Here is a 16,026-nt window from a genome sequence, read left to right on the forward strand (position 1 = left end):
CCAGGTATTCAAGCAAGCAAGATTAGGACACAGGTACAAATCTGATTGGCTCAGGGCTCGAGGCATTCTGGGGGTAGTCAGAGTTAAGCATTCCCAGCGGTTAGAGTTCTAGACTGGCTGGGCCCTAATAAGCTTGTTCTGGGTTTGCTCACAGGGCCTGCTTATCTCAGGTTCACGTGGTAAAGTGGGGTTCGCATGGTAAAGTGGGGTCTGACTTCAAAGTCTGGCACTTCATTACAAGTACCAGAATTACAAACACAAGAATCCAGACTTAGCATCTTTGATTTTTCAATACATCCAAATTGCAAAATAGCATAGAAATCAAATTACATCAGGTAAATAAACTTTTTAACCATTTAAAATAACTTTTCCAAGTTCTAGTACCTCTCAAGGTGAACTCGTTCATTTTTACCATCAGGTTTCCAGTGTTCATCCACAAGGAAAAGAGACAGGACAGAGAAATGCCTCCATTGGCCTGTCCTACAGAATGGGCCTATACCCATCTGACTTCTTAGAGCTTGATGAACTGCCTTGGTGCCTGCTTGTCCTCTTCCACCATGAATGGACTCCCCCCAGGGCCAGATCACCCCTGACTCCTGAGGATAGGCACACAGGCCTGTCCTAAGGTTTCCGGTCCTTTTCTCTTGATCTTTGACTGAGAAACCCCAGCAATTCTTTAACAGCGATAAACCAACCTTTACATCCAAACTTCTGACATTTAGCCCCAAATTTTAACAGTGGAGGAAAATAAATTTCAAGTTCCCAATGCCTTTTGCTAAATCAGATAGCTTGATGACAGTGTAAACAGCCTTGAGCATTAAGATGAATCTTGTCAACTGCAAATCAACAATAGTTCCTCTTTAAAACAATGCAGTAGGGCTGGGAATATGGCCTAGTGGCAAGAGTGCTTGCCCCCTACACATGAAGCTCTCGGTTGGATTCCCCAGCACCACATATATGGAAAACGGCCAGAAGGGGCGCTGTGGCTCAGGTGGCAGAGTGCTAGCCTTTGAGCGGGAAGAGGCCAGGGACAGTGCTCAGGCCCTGAGTCCAAGGCCCAGGACTGGCCAAAAAGCAACAACAACAACAACAACAAAAAAAACAACAATGCACTAATCCTTTAAAACATTGGTAAGGCCCAAACTTGATGACCTTTGAGTTTAAACTTAAACTCACCCATTTTTACATCATCCAGTGGCAAGAGGTATTTATGCCAATCTTACTCTTGCAATAACCATCCAAGATTTAAGACAAAACCTTTAACAAATGATTTTAACATTCTCCAGCCTCATTTACCAGGGCTCGCTAGTTTTAGCAAGACATTTTAGCACACTAAATACTTTTCTGCTAAAGAAAGCTGGAAGGGGGTTCCCTGGGCTAAGACTCAGCCCACCTAGTACTTGACTCTAGAGCATTTAACAGATCAATTGACCTTTAAATACCTTCAGTTGTGGGCTGGGAATATGGTCTAGTAGCAAGAGCGCTTGCCTCATATACATGAAGCCCTGGGTTTGATTCCCCAGCACCACATATATAGAAAACGGCCAGAAGTGGCGCTGTGGCTCAAGTGGCAGAGTGCTAGCCTTGAGCAAAAAGAAACCAGGGACAGTGCTCAGGCCCTGAGCTCAAGCCCCAGGACTGGCTAAATAAATAAATAAATAAATAAATAAATAAATAAATACCTTCAGTTGGAAGAAAATGGTTACTTGAAGCTGATCTCTCTTTCCCTCAGTCCTCCTGATCCTAGGGGATCTGGGGAGGCTGTTTGGAACTCAATACCTGCAGAGGCTGCATGTCCCATGTCTTCCTACAAAGTAAGTTAGATCACAACAAACACATCCCTCCACTGTGAGGGCCTTCAGAAGCGGGTCAAAGCGTCCCTTGACAGCCCCTGCCTTAGAGAGCTCTGCTGTGTCCAGCTTCTCTGTCTCAGGCCTACTGATGGTGCACCTTTCAGATTCATACGGGCCCACTCAGTGCTTTCCATTGCACTTTTACAGACCAGCCTACCCAGTCGGGCCCCAGATAGTGCACTTCCCAGCGTACTTTTATAGACAGGCCCACCAGGTCCCACATCTCCTTTACAGATGGTGCACGTTCCAGCGCACCTTTACAGACAGGCCCACTCAGGCGGCCCCATAGACGGCCTTTACAGATACAGACACCGTCATACATACCTACACTTCCGGAGGTTTCTTTTCTTCACCCAGAAAGATGGTGGTTAAGGACTCTTCCCGGCCAATGCATCAAATGTAATGGGGTCCCCCAAGGGAGGGGACTGAAGAGCCAGACTTTGAAGTCAGGCCCCACTTTACCACACGAACCCCACTTTACCACGCGAACCCCACTTTACCACACAAACCTGAGATAAGCAGGCCCTGTGAGCAAACCCAGGGCAAGCTTATTAGGGCCCAGCCGGTCAAGAATTCTAATGACTGGGAATGCTTAACTCTAACCGCCCCCAGAATGCCTCGAGCCCTGAGCCAATCAGATTTGTACCTGTGTCCTAATCTTGCTTGAACACCTGATTGTTGTAACTTTGTTTTTTGTCTTGCTTGAATGCTGGATGGCTGTAACTTTGTTTTTTGTCTTGCTTGAATACTGGATGGCTGTAACTTTGTTTCTTGTCTTGCTTGAATACTGGATGGCTGTAACTTTGTTTCTTGTCTTGCTTGAATACTGGATGGCTGTAACTTTGTTTTTTGTCTTGCTTGAATACCGGATGGTTGTAACTTTGTTTTTTGTCTTGCTTGAACAACTGATGGCTGTAACTTTGTTTTTTGCCTTTATAATCCCTGTGTAATCGCAGCTCGGGGCTTCCTCCTAACCTCCACTGCATTGGTGGGGAGGACGAGGCCCGTGTTGCAGCTCAATTGAATAAAGTCTTGCCTTGCTTTTGCATTTCGGAATGCCTGAGTCTCGGTGGCCTTCTTGGTGGTCGTTTTGCGACTTGGCATAACAGGGACCTCAATGTAAGAGGGCTCAAGGGCGGGAGGCGGGGGGGGGGGGTGGAATCCCCCATCCTTCCAAGAGTTCACCACTCAGAGACCATCTCAAGTAAAAAGATGGATTTATTGGGGATGTAAAAAGTATACTGACCGGCCAGGCCCACGGCCCAGAGTCGGGAGCTGGAACTGAGACCATCAAAAGCAGGCTGGCCGGCCAGGGCCACAGCCCAGACTCAGGAGCTGGCACTGCACGCCTGCATTTTATTATCATGTGTCACCTTGCTTGTGACTGTTTCTCAGAATTTCCTTACTCGATGATCTTTACAGTTTTCAAGGGTACTAGTCAGGTATTTTGTAGGCTGCCCCTGTACTGACAGTTATCTATTATTTTCTTTTTTCTTTTCTTTTTTTTTCCTATTTTTTTGGGGGGGGACCATTCCTGGCAATTGGACTCAGGGCCTGAGCACTGTCCCTGGCTTCTTTTCGCTCAAGGCTAGCACTCTGCTACTTGAGCCACAGCGCCACTTCTGGCTGTTTTCTATATATGTGGTGCTGAGGAATCGAACCCAGGGCTTCTTATATACAAGGCAAGCACTCTTGCCACTAGGCCATATTCCCAGCCCCCTCATCTGTTGTTTTCTTCATGAACAGATTTAGGTTATAGGAGGAGGGCCACAGAGGTAGAGTGCCATTTCATCTTGTTATATTGAGTAAAAATGAACAACATGACTTTTCACTGCCAATAGGGCCATTGGTGACTGGCTGAGGTAGTATTTTTTGTCAGGTTTTCTCCATTTAAGTGTCACTTGCTCTCCTCTTCTCTCTCTCTCTCTCTCTCTCTCTCTCTCTCTCTCTCTCTCTCATGAACTTTCCTGCCTAGGCTGTCTTGAATGTTAATTCTCAGATCTCAGCCTCCTTATTAGCTAGGATTACCGACATGAGCCACTATCACCTGGCTCCCATATTTTTCCTTTTGGGGAGAAGTATGTATAGCTGAGATTCAAGGACTAGAAAGTTATACCGATCTCATTTGAAGGCTGACAGTATACATAGATTATTTAGGATTCTTCTGCATGTGAAATTTGTCTCTTCTACCTCATCTGTTAGCTTATTTGATCATTTATTTAGAACAGTATGTACACATGGGCATTTATTTTATGATTTGGATTATAATTCAATATGGCTTTCTTTTGTTGTTGACATCATCACAGCTTTGATCTTTGGGAACGCTCTGTTGGTTTCCGTGTCCCTTTGAACACAGGAACCTTCATCAAAGTGGTCTTGTTTTGTTTGTGTTTTGTTTTAAAACTTCCTTACTCTTTGGCACTACCAGATTCTGTCGCCTCTTCTTGCATATTTCTGCCCCATTTCTAGAATTTAGTCATTTTAAAAAACATAGTTTTATTGTTATCATTAAGATATTGTACAGAGGAATTAACATTTCATAAGCCAGGTAATAAGTAGAATTCTTTTTGGACAATATCACCCCTTGTTTAAATTTCCCTCAGTTTCCCCTTCTTGTCCTCACCCACAAGTTATATAGTTATTTTCCACAGTCATTTTTCTAAAGACATCTGCTTCCTTTTATTACAGAAAGTTCTTTAAAGTTGGCTTACATGTACTACTTTTATTATTTAAATGTTTGTTCTTGGGGTTTTTCCTTTAAAATGAAATAATCAATTTCTTTCTTTCTTTTTTTTTTTTTTTTTTGCCAGTCCTGGACTTGGACTCAGGGCCTGAGCACTGTCCCAAGCTTCTTTTTGCTCAAGGCTAGCACTCTACCACTTGAGCCACAGCGCCACTTCTGGCCATTTTCTGTATATGTGGTGCTGGGGAATCGAACCCAGGGCTTCATGTATACGAGGCGAGCACTCTTGCCACTAGGCCATATTCCTAGCCCTCACCAATATTTTTTTATTAATATAGATTAGTTCTTCAGAGGAATTTTATTTTAACATGTTTATATATACAATTCATCTTGGTCATAATAATCCTGTCTGTAATTCTCCCTCCTCGCCCCTTCCCAAACCAATCTCACTGACTTTCCTTGTTCCCTTTTCATACATGTACATGAAGTGTTTTGGCTATGTTTATCTTCCTTCTCCTTCTCTGTTCATTTGCCTCTCCTCCCATTAGTGTCTATACCTCAAGGCAAGACATCCTTCAACTTCCTAATATTCTTTTTTGTTAAGTTGCATGTTATTTACTCACATAGGCATATATGTACTTTAATCAGATCGGTCATGTACATTTATGTATATGTATATATTTGTGTGTATATATATGTATATGTTTATGTTTTAGTTCTAACATCACATATGAGACAAAGCGTGGCCTTTTTCCTTCTAAATCTGGATAATTTCAATCAATATGATGGTGTCCAGGGCCATCCATTTTCCTGCAAGTGATTTAATTTTACTCTTCTTTATTGCTGAATAATATTCATATGTATTACATTTTCTTGATCCACTTTTCAGTTAATTGTAAGGCATCTGGGCTGTTTCTGTAACTTGGGTATTATAAATAGTGTGGCAACGAACATGGGTGTACAGGTGACTTTATTATATCTTGACATATTTCTTCTGCTAAGTGCCTAAGAGGGGCATTGCTGGATTAAAGGGTAGTTCTAATTTTAGTTCTTTGAGGAATCTTCAAACTGCCTTCCATAGTGGCTTTGCTAGTTTAGATTCCTACCAACATGTATTAAGGTTCCTTTTTCCCCACATCCTCACCAGCATTTGTTGTTTGTATTCTTGATAATGACCATTTTTACTGGATGCGCTGGAATCTGTGTTGTTTTGCATTTCTGTTTGTGTGCATGTGCACGTGCACGCATGTGTGCGCGCACATGCCTGCACTGGAGCTTGAACTTGGTGCCTGGGTGCTGTCCTTGAGCTATTTTGCTCAAGGTAGCACTCTATCACTTGAGCCACAGCTCTACTTCTGTTGTTTTGTGGTTAATTGGCGATAAGAGTCTTTTGGACTTTTTGCCTGGGCTGGCTTCAAACCTGGATCCTCAGATCTCAACCTTCTAGGTACCTAGGATTACAAGCATAAGCCACTGGTGCCCAGCTTGCATACTGATTTTCTTTCTTTCTTTTGTTTTTGGTCCAGGACTAGGACTAGAACTCTCAGTCACTGCCTAGCACCAACTGAGCCATACCTTCAACCCCATAGTAATTTCTTATCTCGAAATCCTTTAAAGATTGCTTATTAGGGTTAGTAGCTTTTTAGAAACTTTTTGTAAAGTTTAATAAAAATGTAATCTGAGGCTGGGAGTGTGGCTTAGTCGTATATTGCTTGCCTAGCATGCATGATGCCCTGGGTTCGATTCCTCAGTACCACTTATATAGAAAAAGCCAGAAGTGGTGCTGTGGCTCAAGTGGTACAGTGCTAGCCTTGAGCAAAAGAAGCTCAGGACAGTGCTCAGGCCCTGAGTTCAAGCCCCAGGGCAGGCAAAAAAATGTAATCTGAAACAAAAGTAAATTTACTTTTTCCTTTCCTTCGTGTGTGTGTGTGTGTGTGTGTGTGTGTGTGTGTGGTGTGGTGTGGTGTGTGTGTGTGTGTGTGTGTGTGTGGTGCTGAACCTAAGGATTCACACATGCTGATATTTCTTTCTCCTTATCTTACAGGAAAAGGACCTGTGTTGAATAGAGGAGTGGCCATCCCATATTGTTTCTAACTTTAGGAGAAGCATTTAGTCTTTCAATATACAGTGAAATTTTACTCATAGGGTTTTTTTGGTGGTTGTTGTTAAAACTCCTTTATCAGTTTAAGGAACATTCCTTTCTGTTTGTAGTTTACTGAGAGTTATTATTAGGAATGAATTTGGATGAAATTTTCTTGTATCAATGAGATTATTACATTTTATTGTGTTTTAGTTTGTTGATATGGTGATTTACACTGATTTTTTTCTGTTTTCTTTTTGTTGATCATGCAGCTGGGATTCCAGGCCTTGGAAGCTGTCCCTGAGCAGCTTTTGCTCTAGGCTAGTGCTCTACTGCTTTGAGCCACAGCTCCACTTCCTGTTTTCTGGTGGTTAATTGGAGAGAAAACTCTCTCTGACTTTCCTGCTGGGCTGGCTTTGAACCACAATCCTCAGATCTTAGCCTCCTGCATAGCTAGGATTACAGGCATGAGCCACCAGCACCCAGCTTGAGTTTATAATGTTAAACTAAGTTTCCATTCCTGGGATATATTATCGTGCTTATATATTGTTGAATTTGATTTGGTTATCTTTTGTTTGGAATTTGTAACTGCTTTGTTGAGAGACCATTTACATATTATACAATTTATCTCTTTTTAAAATTTAGTTCTATTGTTAAGGCGATATACAAAGTAGTTACAGTTACATATGTAAGGTAGAGTGAGTATATTTCTTATGAAACATTGTTACCATTTCCCTCATTTCTCTCCCTCTCCCCCAACCCCCCCACCAGTTGTAAAGTTTATTTCCAACATTAGTGTCTTACCAGGATCACTGTTGCATTGGTTAGTACAATTTATTTCAAGTGCACAAAGCAATGGTTTCCTTTTGTTTATTCACATGGTTGTGACATCATTACCACAATTAATTTTGGGAACATCTTGTATTCCCTAAGATAAGCTTAGTATCCATTAACCATAACTTCCCATTCCCTTAACCTTAACCAATAAGCGGCCACTAATATACTTCTTTTATATTTACAGATTCAACTATTGTGGACATTCCATATGAGTGGAATCACAGTAAGTGGTGTTCTGTTACAGGCTTCTTTCAGTTAGCATAATGTATTCCAGTTTTTCTATATTGTAATATATATATATATATATATATATATATATATATATATGTATGTATTTTGGATCTTTTTTTGGCCAGTACTTCTTGTTTACATGGTTGGCTCTCTACCTCTTGAACCATGCTTCTCTGGCTTTGTGGACTTACCTGGAGTCTTGTGGACTTACCTTCTCTTGCTGGCTTTGAACCATGATCCTCCTAATTTCAGCCTTCTGAGTACTAGGATGATAAACATGAACCACCAGTGCTCAGGTATGTGCTTCATGTGTTTTAATTTCAGAAAAATGTTCTATAACCACATTTTATTTACCCATTCATCAACTGATGAATATTTGGATTGTTTCTACTTTTTGACTACTTGATGTATTATGATGGCATTATTTTGTTATTTACATGATAAACATTTGTGTACAATTTGTTTGTGTGGCCTTATGTTTCTGTTTCTCTTGGGTATATACCCAAGCATGAATTGTTGGGTTATATGATAATGAACCGCCAACTGTTTTCTGGTGTGGCTGTACCAATTTACATTCCAATTCCTCTGCAATCGTGTCAAAACTTCTTATTGCCTATCATTTTCATTATGTCTATTCTACTGTATGTAACTTATTTCTTTAGTAAATATTTACTACAATTCACTATGAAAAGCATTTGAGGTTTGGTGGGATGATTTTTTTTTTGCCAGTCCTGGGGCTTGGACTCAGGGCCTGAGCACTGTCCCTGGCTTCTTTTTGCTCAAGGTTAGCATAGAACTGTGCCGCTTCTGGCCTTTTCTATATACCTGGTGCTGAGGAATTGAACCCAGGGCTGCATGTATAGGAGACAAGCACTCTTGCCACTAGGCCATATCCCCAGCCCGTGGGATAATTTTTTTTTAAGGTACAATTCTTTTTTTCTTTGTTGAAATACAGTCTGAATATATAGCCTGGGTTGGCCTTAAATGCTTGATCCTCTTGCCTGCCTCAGCCTCTTGCTTACCACTGGTGCTATAGGACTTCAGCCATACCTCTAGTTGCAGCCTCAGCCTCTTTTTTCTGGCCAGTCCTGAGGCTTGAACTCAGGGCCTGAGCACTGCCCCTGGCTTCTTTTTATTCAAGGCTAGCACTCTGCCACTTGAGCCTCAGTGCCACCACTGGCCATTTTCTATATAGGTGGTGCTGAGGAATCGAACCCAAGGCTTCATGATTGGAGACGAGCACTGTTGCCACTAAGCCATATTCCCAGCCCCAGCCTCAGCCTCTTGATTGCTGAGATTACATGTGGATCACCATGCCCTGCTCCAACTATTAATGTATTTAAAATGTTTTATTGCTATCATAATGGTAATGTAAAGAGTAGTTACAGTTGCATAAATCAGGTAAAGAGTAAATTTTTTTTTTTTTTTTTTTGGCCAGTCCTGGGGCTTGGACTCAAGGCCTGAGCACTGTCCCTGGCTTCTTCTTGCTCAAGGCTAGCACTCTGCCACTTGAGCCACAGCGCCACTTCTGGCCATTTTCTGTATATGTGGTGCTGGGGAATCGAACCTAGGGCCTCATGTATACGAGGCAAGCACTCTAGCCACTAGGCCATATCCCCAGCCCCAAGAGTAAATTTTTTTTGGAGTATGTCACCCCTTTCCTCACTTTCTCCCAGTTTTTCCCTTCCATCCCCAACCATAAGTTGTATAGTTCATTATAAACATAGTGTCTAGTGAGTACCACTGCTGCATTTCTTCACCCTTTCTCCCTCCATTCTGTGCGCCACTCACCTTCCAAAGGACAGACAAATGATCATCAAACAAGACAAAAGGAAAAGAAAACAAAAACAACAATGAAGATAAAAAACTCTTGTCTCCATTTCTTAGAGTTAATTTAGATAAATATTATTTTATATGATCAGATGCACATAGCTACTGAGCCTTTGTGATCCTCTACTAAGAATATCCTCCTTTGGTCTCACCGTGTGTGAATGCCTAGAGACCTGTATAATTTATTATGACCAGAGATAGTTTAGATCTAGCTTCCATACATGAGAGAAAACATGTGCTATCTGTCCCTCTGTGTTTGGCTTACCTCACTTAACATGATTTGTTATAGGTCCATCCATTTCCCTGCAAATTTTATATTACTCTTTCTAATGGCTGTGTAAATTTCCATTGTTTATAAGTGCCACCTTTTTTTGGATCCATTCACTCATCTATTGTCGGGCATCTGAGCTGTTTCCATAATTTGGATTTTGTGAATAGTGCAACAAGGCTGCTTCGGTTATTTTTAAAGTAAGGTCTTGACTTATAGCCAAACTGACCTGGGCTGTGATCTTCCAAATTGTGCTTCTCCTGTAGCTGGTGATGACAGGCACATGCTACTGTGCTCAGGAACTGTGCTTCCCCTGTAGCTGAGATAGAAGGTATGTGCAACCATGCCCAGCCATTGAGTTAGATGGAGTGTGGAGTACTTTTTTTAAAAAATCACTATGACCAAAATGCCTAGTATAAACAACATAAAGGAGGACAAATTTATTTTGGCTCATGGTTTCCTAGTGGAGTACTTTGGCCTTGAACCATGATTCCCTAATGTCTGCTTCTCAAATTGCTAGGACTATGGACTTGAGCCATTGCACCCAGTTAGTATTTGCTTTTGCTTGCAATATTTAGGCCAATTTCTCCTCCCTCCCTCCCTCCCTCCCTCCCTCCCTCCCTCCCTCCCTCCCTCCCTCCCTTCCTCCCTCCCTTCCTTTCTATTGGTTGTGGGGCTTGAACTCACAGCCTGGGCATTGTCTGTGAGCCTCTGTGCTCAAGACTAGTGCTCTACCACTCGAGCCACAGTGCCACTTCCAGTTTTTGAGTGGTTAATTGAAGATAAGAGTTTCATGGGGATTTTCCTCCCTGGGCTGGCTTTGAATCATGATTCTCACATCTCAGCCTTCTGAATGGCTAGGATTACAGGTGTGAACCACCAGCGCCCAGATAGACCATTTTCATTTAATATGATTGTTTATTTATATGTTTTAATTTAAATCTATTACTTTTTTCCTACTTGCTGTGTATTAAAAATCTATTACTTTTATACTCATTTTTTATTTTTCATTAGTTCTGTTCCATTTATGTTCTCATTTCCTGCTTTATTTTGGACTGTATTTATATAAAGTCACAATAGTCAAGGTGATTTGACATTGACATAAAGATAGAAATACAGATAGACCAGAATGGACAGTCCATAAATAAGCCCCTCTATTATTTTTGATTGATTTCTGACACACATACTGAGACATTTCAATGTGGAAATGATAGTCTTTTCAACAACTGTGTTCTCATTACAAATGAATAATAAGTAAATGAGGTAATATAAATTTTATTTTGTTTACTCATTCCACAATGTGTATGTATATCATATATCAAAAGATTACATTCTGTAACATAAATGTGTATAAATGTTATTTGTCAATTAAAATTAATTAAAATAATAACCTAAGTATTACTATACATTGATTTATTTACTATATATACTGAAAGTCCCCTGTACGTTAGCCTTAATTTGTGGAGGCTACCAGTGAAGCCTGACTCAATCAGGTAAGCCTTTAAATGAAGTGCCAGACAAGGCTATCACAACTTCACAGCACAAAAGTATTTGCTGAGATATTGTTTACTTGATTGCAGGGAGTACTATGTATCAGGTATCAAGGAAGTTGGGAGCTTAGTTTTACAGCTGTGAGGATCTGAATTCTGTCAACAACCTGAATGAACTTGGAAACAGTTTCTTTTATTTGGAAGTGGATTATTCTCTAGAATTTCCAGATAAGAACTCAGCCTGGCCACACCTTAGAGAACCTGCCTGCCTTCTCTTTATTTTTGTTTTTTATTTTTAGTGAGTATCACTGCTGCATTTGTTCACCCTATGTCCCACCATTTCTGTGCTTTCGTTGCCCTCCCCAAAACAAATAAACTTACATAAAAGACAAAAGGTACAGAAATAGAAAATAGAGACAAAGGAAGAAAAAAGCAAAATAACATAAAAAACCCTCTGGTTTCCATTTCTTGGAATTAATTTCAATAAACATTATTTTATATGATCATATGCACACAGCTATTGAGCCTTTGTGATCCTCTCCTAAGAATATCCTTTGGTCTCATTATGTGAACACTGAGAGTCCCATATAATTTATCATGTCCAAGTGCATTTTTTTTTACCATCCAGTGTGTTTACTTGTAGATTTATACTGCCTTGTCTGTAGACCTATAGAACTGTGAGCCTATAAATAGATACTGTTTTATTGTCTTAAGTTTCTAGTCACATCCCAGTCTTCACCTACTTTTTCTTCCTGTTTGTTGCTTTTCTTGGGTTGTTTTTTGGATAGAGTCTCACTTTAATTTGTCCAAGTCTGGTCTTAGACCATGATCTTCCAAACCTCCATCTTCGAGTAACTGAGATTATGGACATGAGTTAATATGGCCATTCAGATTTTTTTTTGTATGTTTATATTTAACCCATCTTATGATTTCTTACTTTTGACTATGCTTATTTTATTTAGATTTAATAGAATATTGATTGTAATGTAAATGTTTTAATTACTTATAACTAATACTTTGCTATTTGTTTTCTTTGTGTTTCATGTAATTTTCTTTTGTATTTTGTCTTTACTACACATTTTTGCATTCAATAGATATTTTTGGGTACTATTTTAATCCTTTTTTTGTCATGGGGCTTGAACTCTGGGCCTGGGCACTGTCTCTGAGTTCTTCAGCTCAAGGCTAGTGTTCTACCACTTTTAGCCACAGTGCCACTTCTGATTTTCTGGTGGTTCTTTGGAGATAAGAGTCTCACGCCCTTTCCTGCCCAGGCTGGCTTTTTGAATCATGATCTTGAGATCTCAGCCTCCTGAGTAGCTAGGACTACAGGGAGCCACCAGCGCCCTGCTTTTTAATTCTTTTTGTTTACTCTACTATTGACTTATTTTTCACTGTTGTTCTGTGGATTACAATGGATATAATAATTTGAAACAATATACTATATATAATTTATTTTTAGTAGTGCAACTTTATTCCAATATAGCTCCCTTTCTCTCCTATCCTTTGTGCTAATTATTATTATGATTTACATTGCCCCTTTATCTAAAATATTTTAAGAATTATTTATGCAAGTGTATAAATTAGTTTTGAGGAGAAAACAAAAATACATTACTATATTAATTTGAGGGTCCTGGGGATGGAACTGATCTGTATCCATAGACTAATATATAAACATCATATTTGCTACCTTCTCATGTAATTACATTTATAGTCATTCTTTATTTCCTTGCATGGATTCTAGTTAAAACTTTTCAGCCTAAAGGGCTTTCTTTTCTAAAATATTTTTGTTGGGCTGGGAATGTGGCTTAGTGGTAGAGTGCTTGCCTAGCATATATGAAACCTTGGGTTCAATTCCTCAGCCCCACACAGAAAATGTTGGAAGTGGCGCTGTGGCTCAAGTGGGAGAGTACTAGCTTTGAGCAAAAGGAAGCTGGGGACAGTGCTCAGGCCTTTTATCTTCAACACTTTAAACATGCCATGTTACTGCCTTGTCTCCTGTGTTTAGATGAGAAGTTAATGGTACCTTTGTATATGACGTTTTTTCTTATTGTTTTCAAGACTTTCTCTTTGACTTTCAACTACGAATGCCAATGGCTTTGGTTTTGCTATGTTTGGATGTGGAATGTCTTTTTTAGCTTTCCTCAGTTTTTTGTATTTACTGTTTATTTTGCTTCCATATAGTACTTCAAAATCCAAATGCAAAATGATAGCTTTTTTCATTTCCATGTCTTAAATATACATTTTCCCACCTCCAAGCAATACAGGTACTAAATTATTTTGAATCCTTATAGAGTTTTTTTTAATGGCTAAATGATAGCATGCCAAGCCCCTGTTCTTTTCCTTGCTTTAAATAAATAATATATCTTAACATCATTCTATATCAATACTTAAGGATCATCTTTCTCTTACTGATGTCCTACTCTACAAAGATATAATGATTCTTTAACATTATTCAATTTTATGAGAATTGTATTTAACTATAAATGAGTTTTAAATTACTCTACTGTATAAATGTACTATGATTAATTTATTGCTAGACATGTTGGAGTTTTTAGAATTTTGTTTCTGGTTGTGGTATATGAGATAATATGGGCCAAATTCTGTAGGACAACCCCAAACTCTGACTACTATTTAAAAATAAACAAATAGAAAAAAGTAGTTCTGGGAGTTGGGAATATGGCCTAGTGGCAAGAGTGCTCGCCTCGTATACATGAAGCCCTGGGTTCGATTCTTCAGCACCACATATATATAGAAAAAAGCCGGAAGTGGCGCTGTGGTTCAAGAGGTAGAGTGCTAGCCTTGAGCAAAAAGAAGCCAGGGATAGTGCTCAGGCCCTGAGTCCACGCCCAGGACTGGCAAAAAAAAAAGTGTTTCTGGGCCAGGTGCTGGTAGTTGGGCACTGGTGCTCACGCCTGTAAGCCTAGCTATTCTAGAAGCTGAGATCTGAGAATCGCAGTGCAAATCCAGCCTGGGCAGTAAAGTCAGTGAGATTATTATTTCCAATTAGCCACCAAAAAAGCCGGATGTGGAGCTGTGGCTTGAAGTGGTAGAGCACTAGCTTTGAGAAAAAAACCAAAAACAAAAACAAAAGATGAGGGATAGCTCCCAGGCCCTGAGTTCAAACCCCAGGATTCTCTCTCTGTCTCTGTCTCTGTCTCTGTCTCTGTCTCTGTCTCTGTCTCTGTCTCTGTCTCTCTCTCTCTCTCTCACACACACACACACACACACACACACACACACACACACACACACACACCTTTGGCCAGTGGCTATGTTCAGTAATGCATCCTTAGGCAGCTGTGCATCTGGCCTTCCCTGATTGTTTGCCCTAGAGGTCACTATTGGGTATGGAAGATTTTTGCAGAGCTTCAAATTACAGCAACTCACTTCAGCTACAGCAAAGCCACCAATTCTCTAATCCCAAAGCCACAACATTGTAGTATCTGCAGCACAGAAGCAGCTACAGTTTAGACCTTGATGTTCTTGCTGAACAAGAACAACAATAGCCTCTTGTGTAAACATTCCAGGACTCTTGCTTACCTTTTCCCTCCAAGCTGACTCATTATCACTTGAGCCATACCTGCACTTTTTGCTGGTTAATAGGAGTTTTCAGTATCGTAGATTTGTCTGCCTGGGCTGGCTTTGAATTCTCAAATCTCAGCCTCTTGAGTAGCTAGGATTATAGGCGTGAGCCGCCTGGGTCTGGCTACAAACACTTAAATGTACTGAATGCTTTTGACTAATTTCCTGGGTTGAAAAGGCTTTGAGAGTTTTCTGAAAATTTCACTGTGCCCAATTATTATTTTGTGCTGGTCCTGGGGGCTTGAACTCAGGGTCCCTTAGCTTCTTTTGCTCAAGACTAGCACTCTACCACTTGAGCCACAGTGCCACTTCTGGCACTTTTCTGATTATGTGGTACTGAGAAATCGAACCCAGAGCTTTGTTCATGCTAGGTAAGCACTCTACCACTAACCTACATTCCCCGTCCTCAGGTTTTTTATTTTTGTTTGTTTTTGCCAGTCCTAGGGCTTGAACTCAGGGCCTGAGCACTGTCCCTAGCTTCATAGTACTCTATCTCTTGAGCTACAGTGCCACTTCCAGCTTTTTCTGTGTTTGTGGTGCTGAGGAGTCCCCAGGCCTTCATGCATGCTAGACAAGCACTCTACTGCTAAGCCACATTCCCAGCCTCGCCCAGTTTGTTTTTTGAGATAGGGTTTTACTAATGTTTTTTGTTGAAGTTGGTCTTGAACTGTGATCTTCTGAATCTTTACCTACCAAGTTGCTGGGAATACAGGCACCAGCCACCTCACCCGCAGCTTCTGGTATATTGTAATGGGAAGAGACAGAAAGAATACATACAGATAATATGCAAGTTGGAATGTGATATTCATTGTTGATGTGTATGTTGTGGGTATATGTGTATCTTGTATTTGTTCTTAATAATGTCAATTGTTCTATAATGTACATATAACTAATTCCATAGTGTGAGTGTAATTCAGTCACTCTTGAATAATTTTTAAAAGTACTCCTCTAAAATTCTGAGTTAATATGAATAAAAGCATTTACTTATTATAAATAAATGTATTTACTTGGGAGACCTCACTGATGACAGGATCTTGGTGCACAGAATAATGTAGGTGAGATGACCTTTAACCCTTCTCTAGTTCTCTCTGAATAGGACCTGTGTTTGTCTGGCAGCATTATGTATTTCTTTGTCTTGCATTCATTTGTAAACCTCAGCAACAACTCCCTCC

This window comes from Perognathus longimembris, chromosome 28 (assembly GCF_023159225.1).
Source record: "Perognathus longimembris pacificus isolate PPM17 chromosome 28, ASM2315922v1, whole genome shotgun sequence".
In the NCBI taxonomy this organism is placed as follows: Eukaryota; Metazoa; Chordata; class Mammalia; order Rodentia; family Heteromyidae; genus Perognathus; species Perognathus longimembris.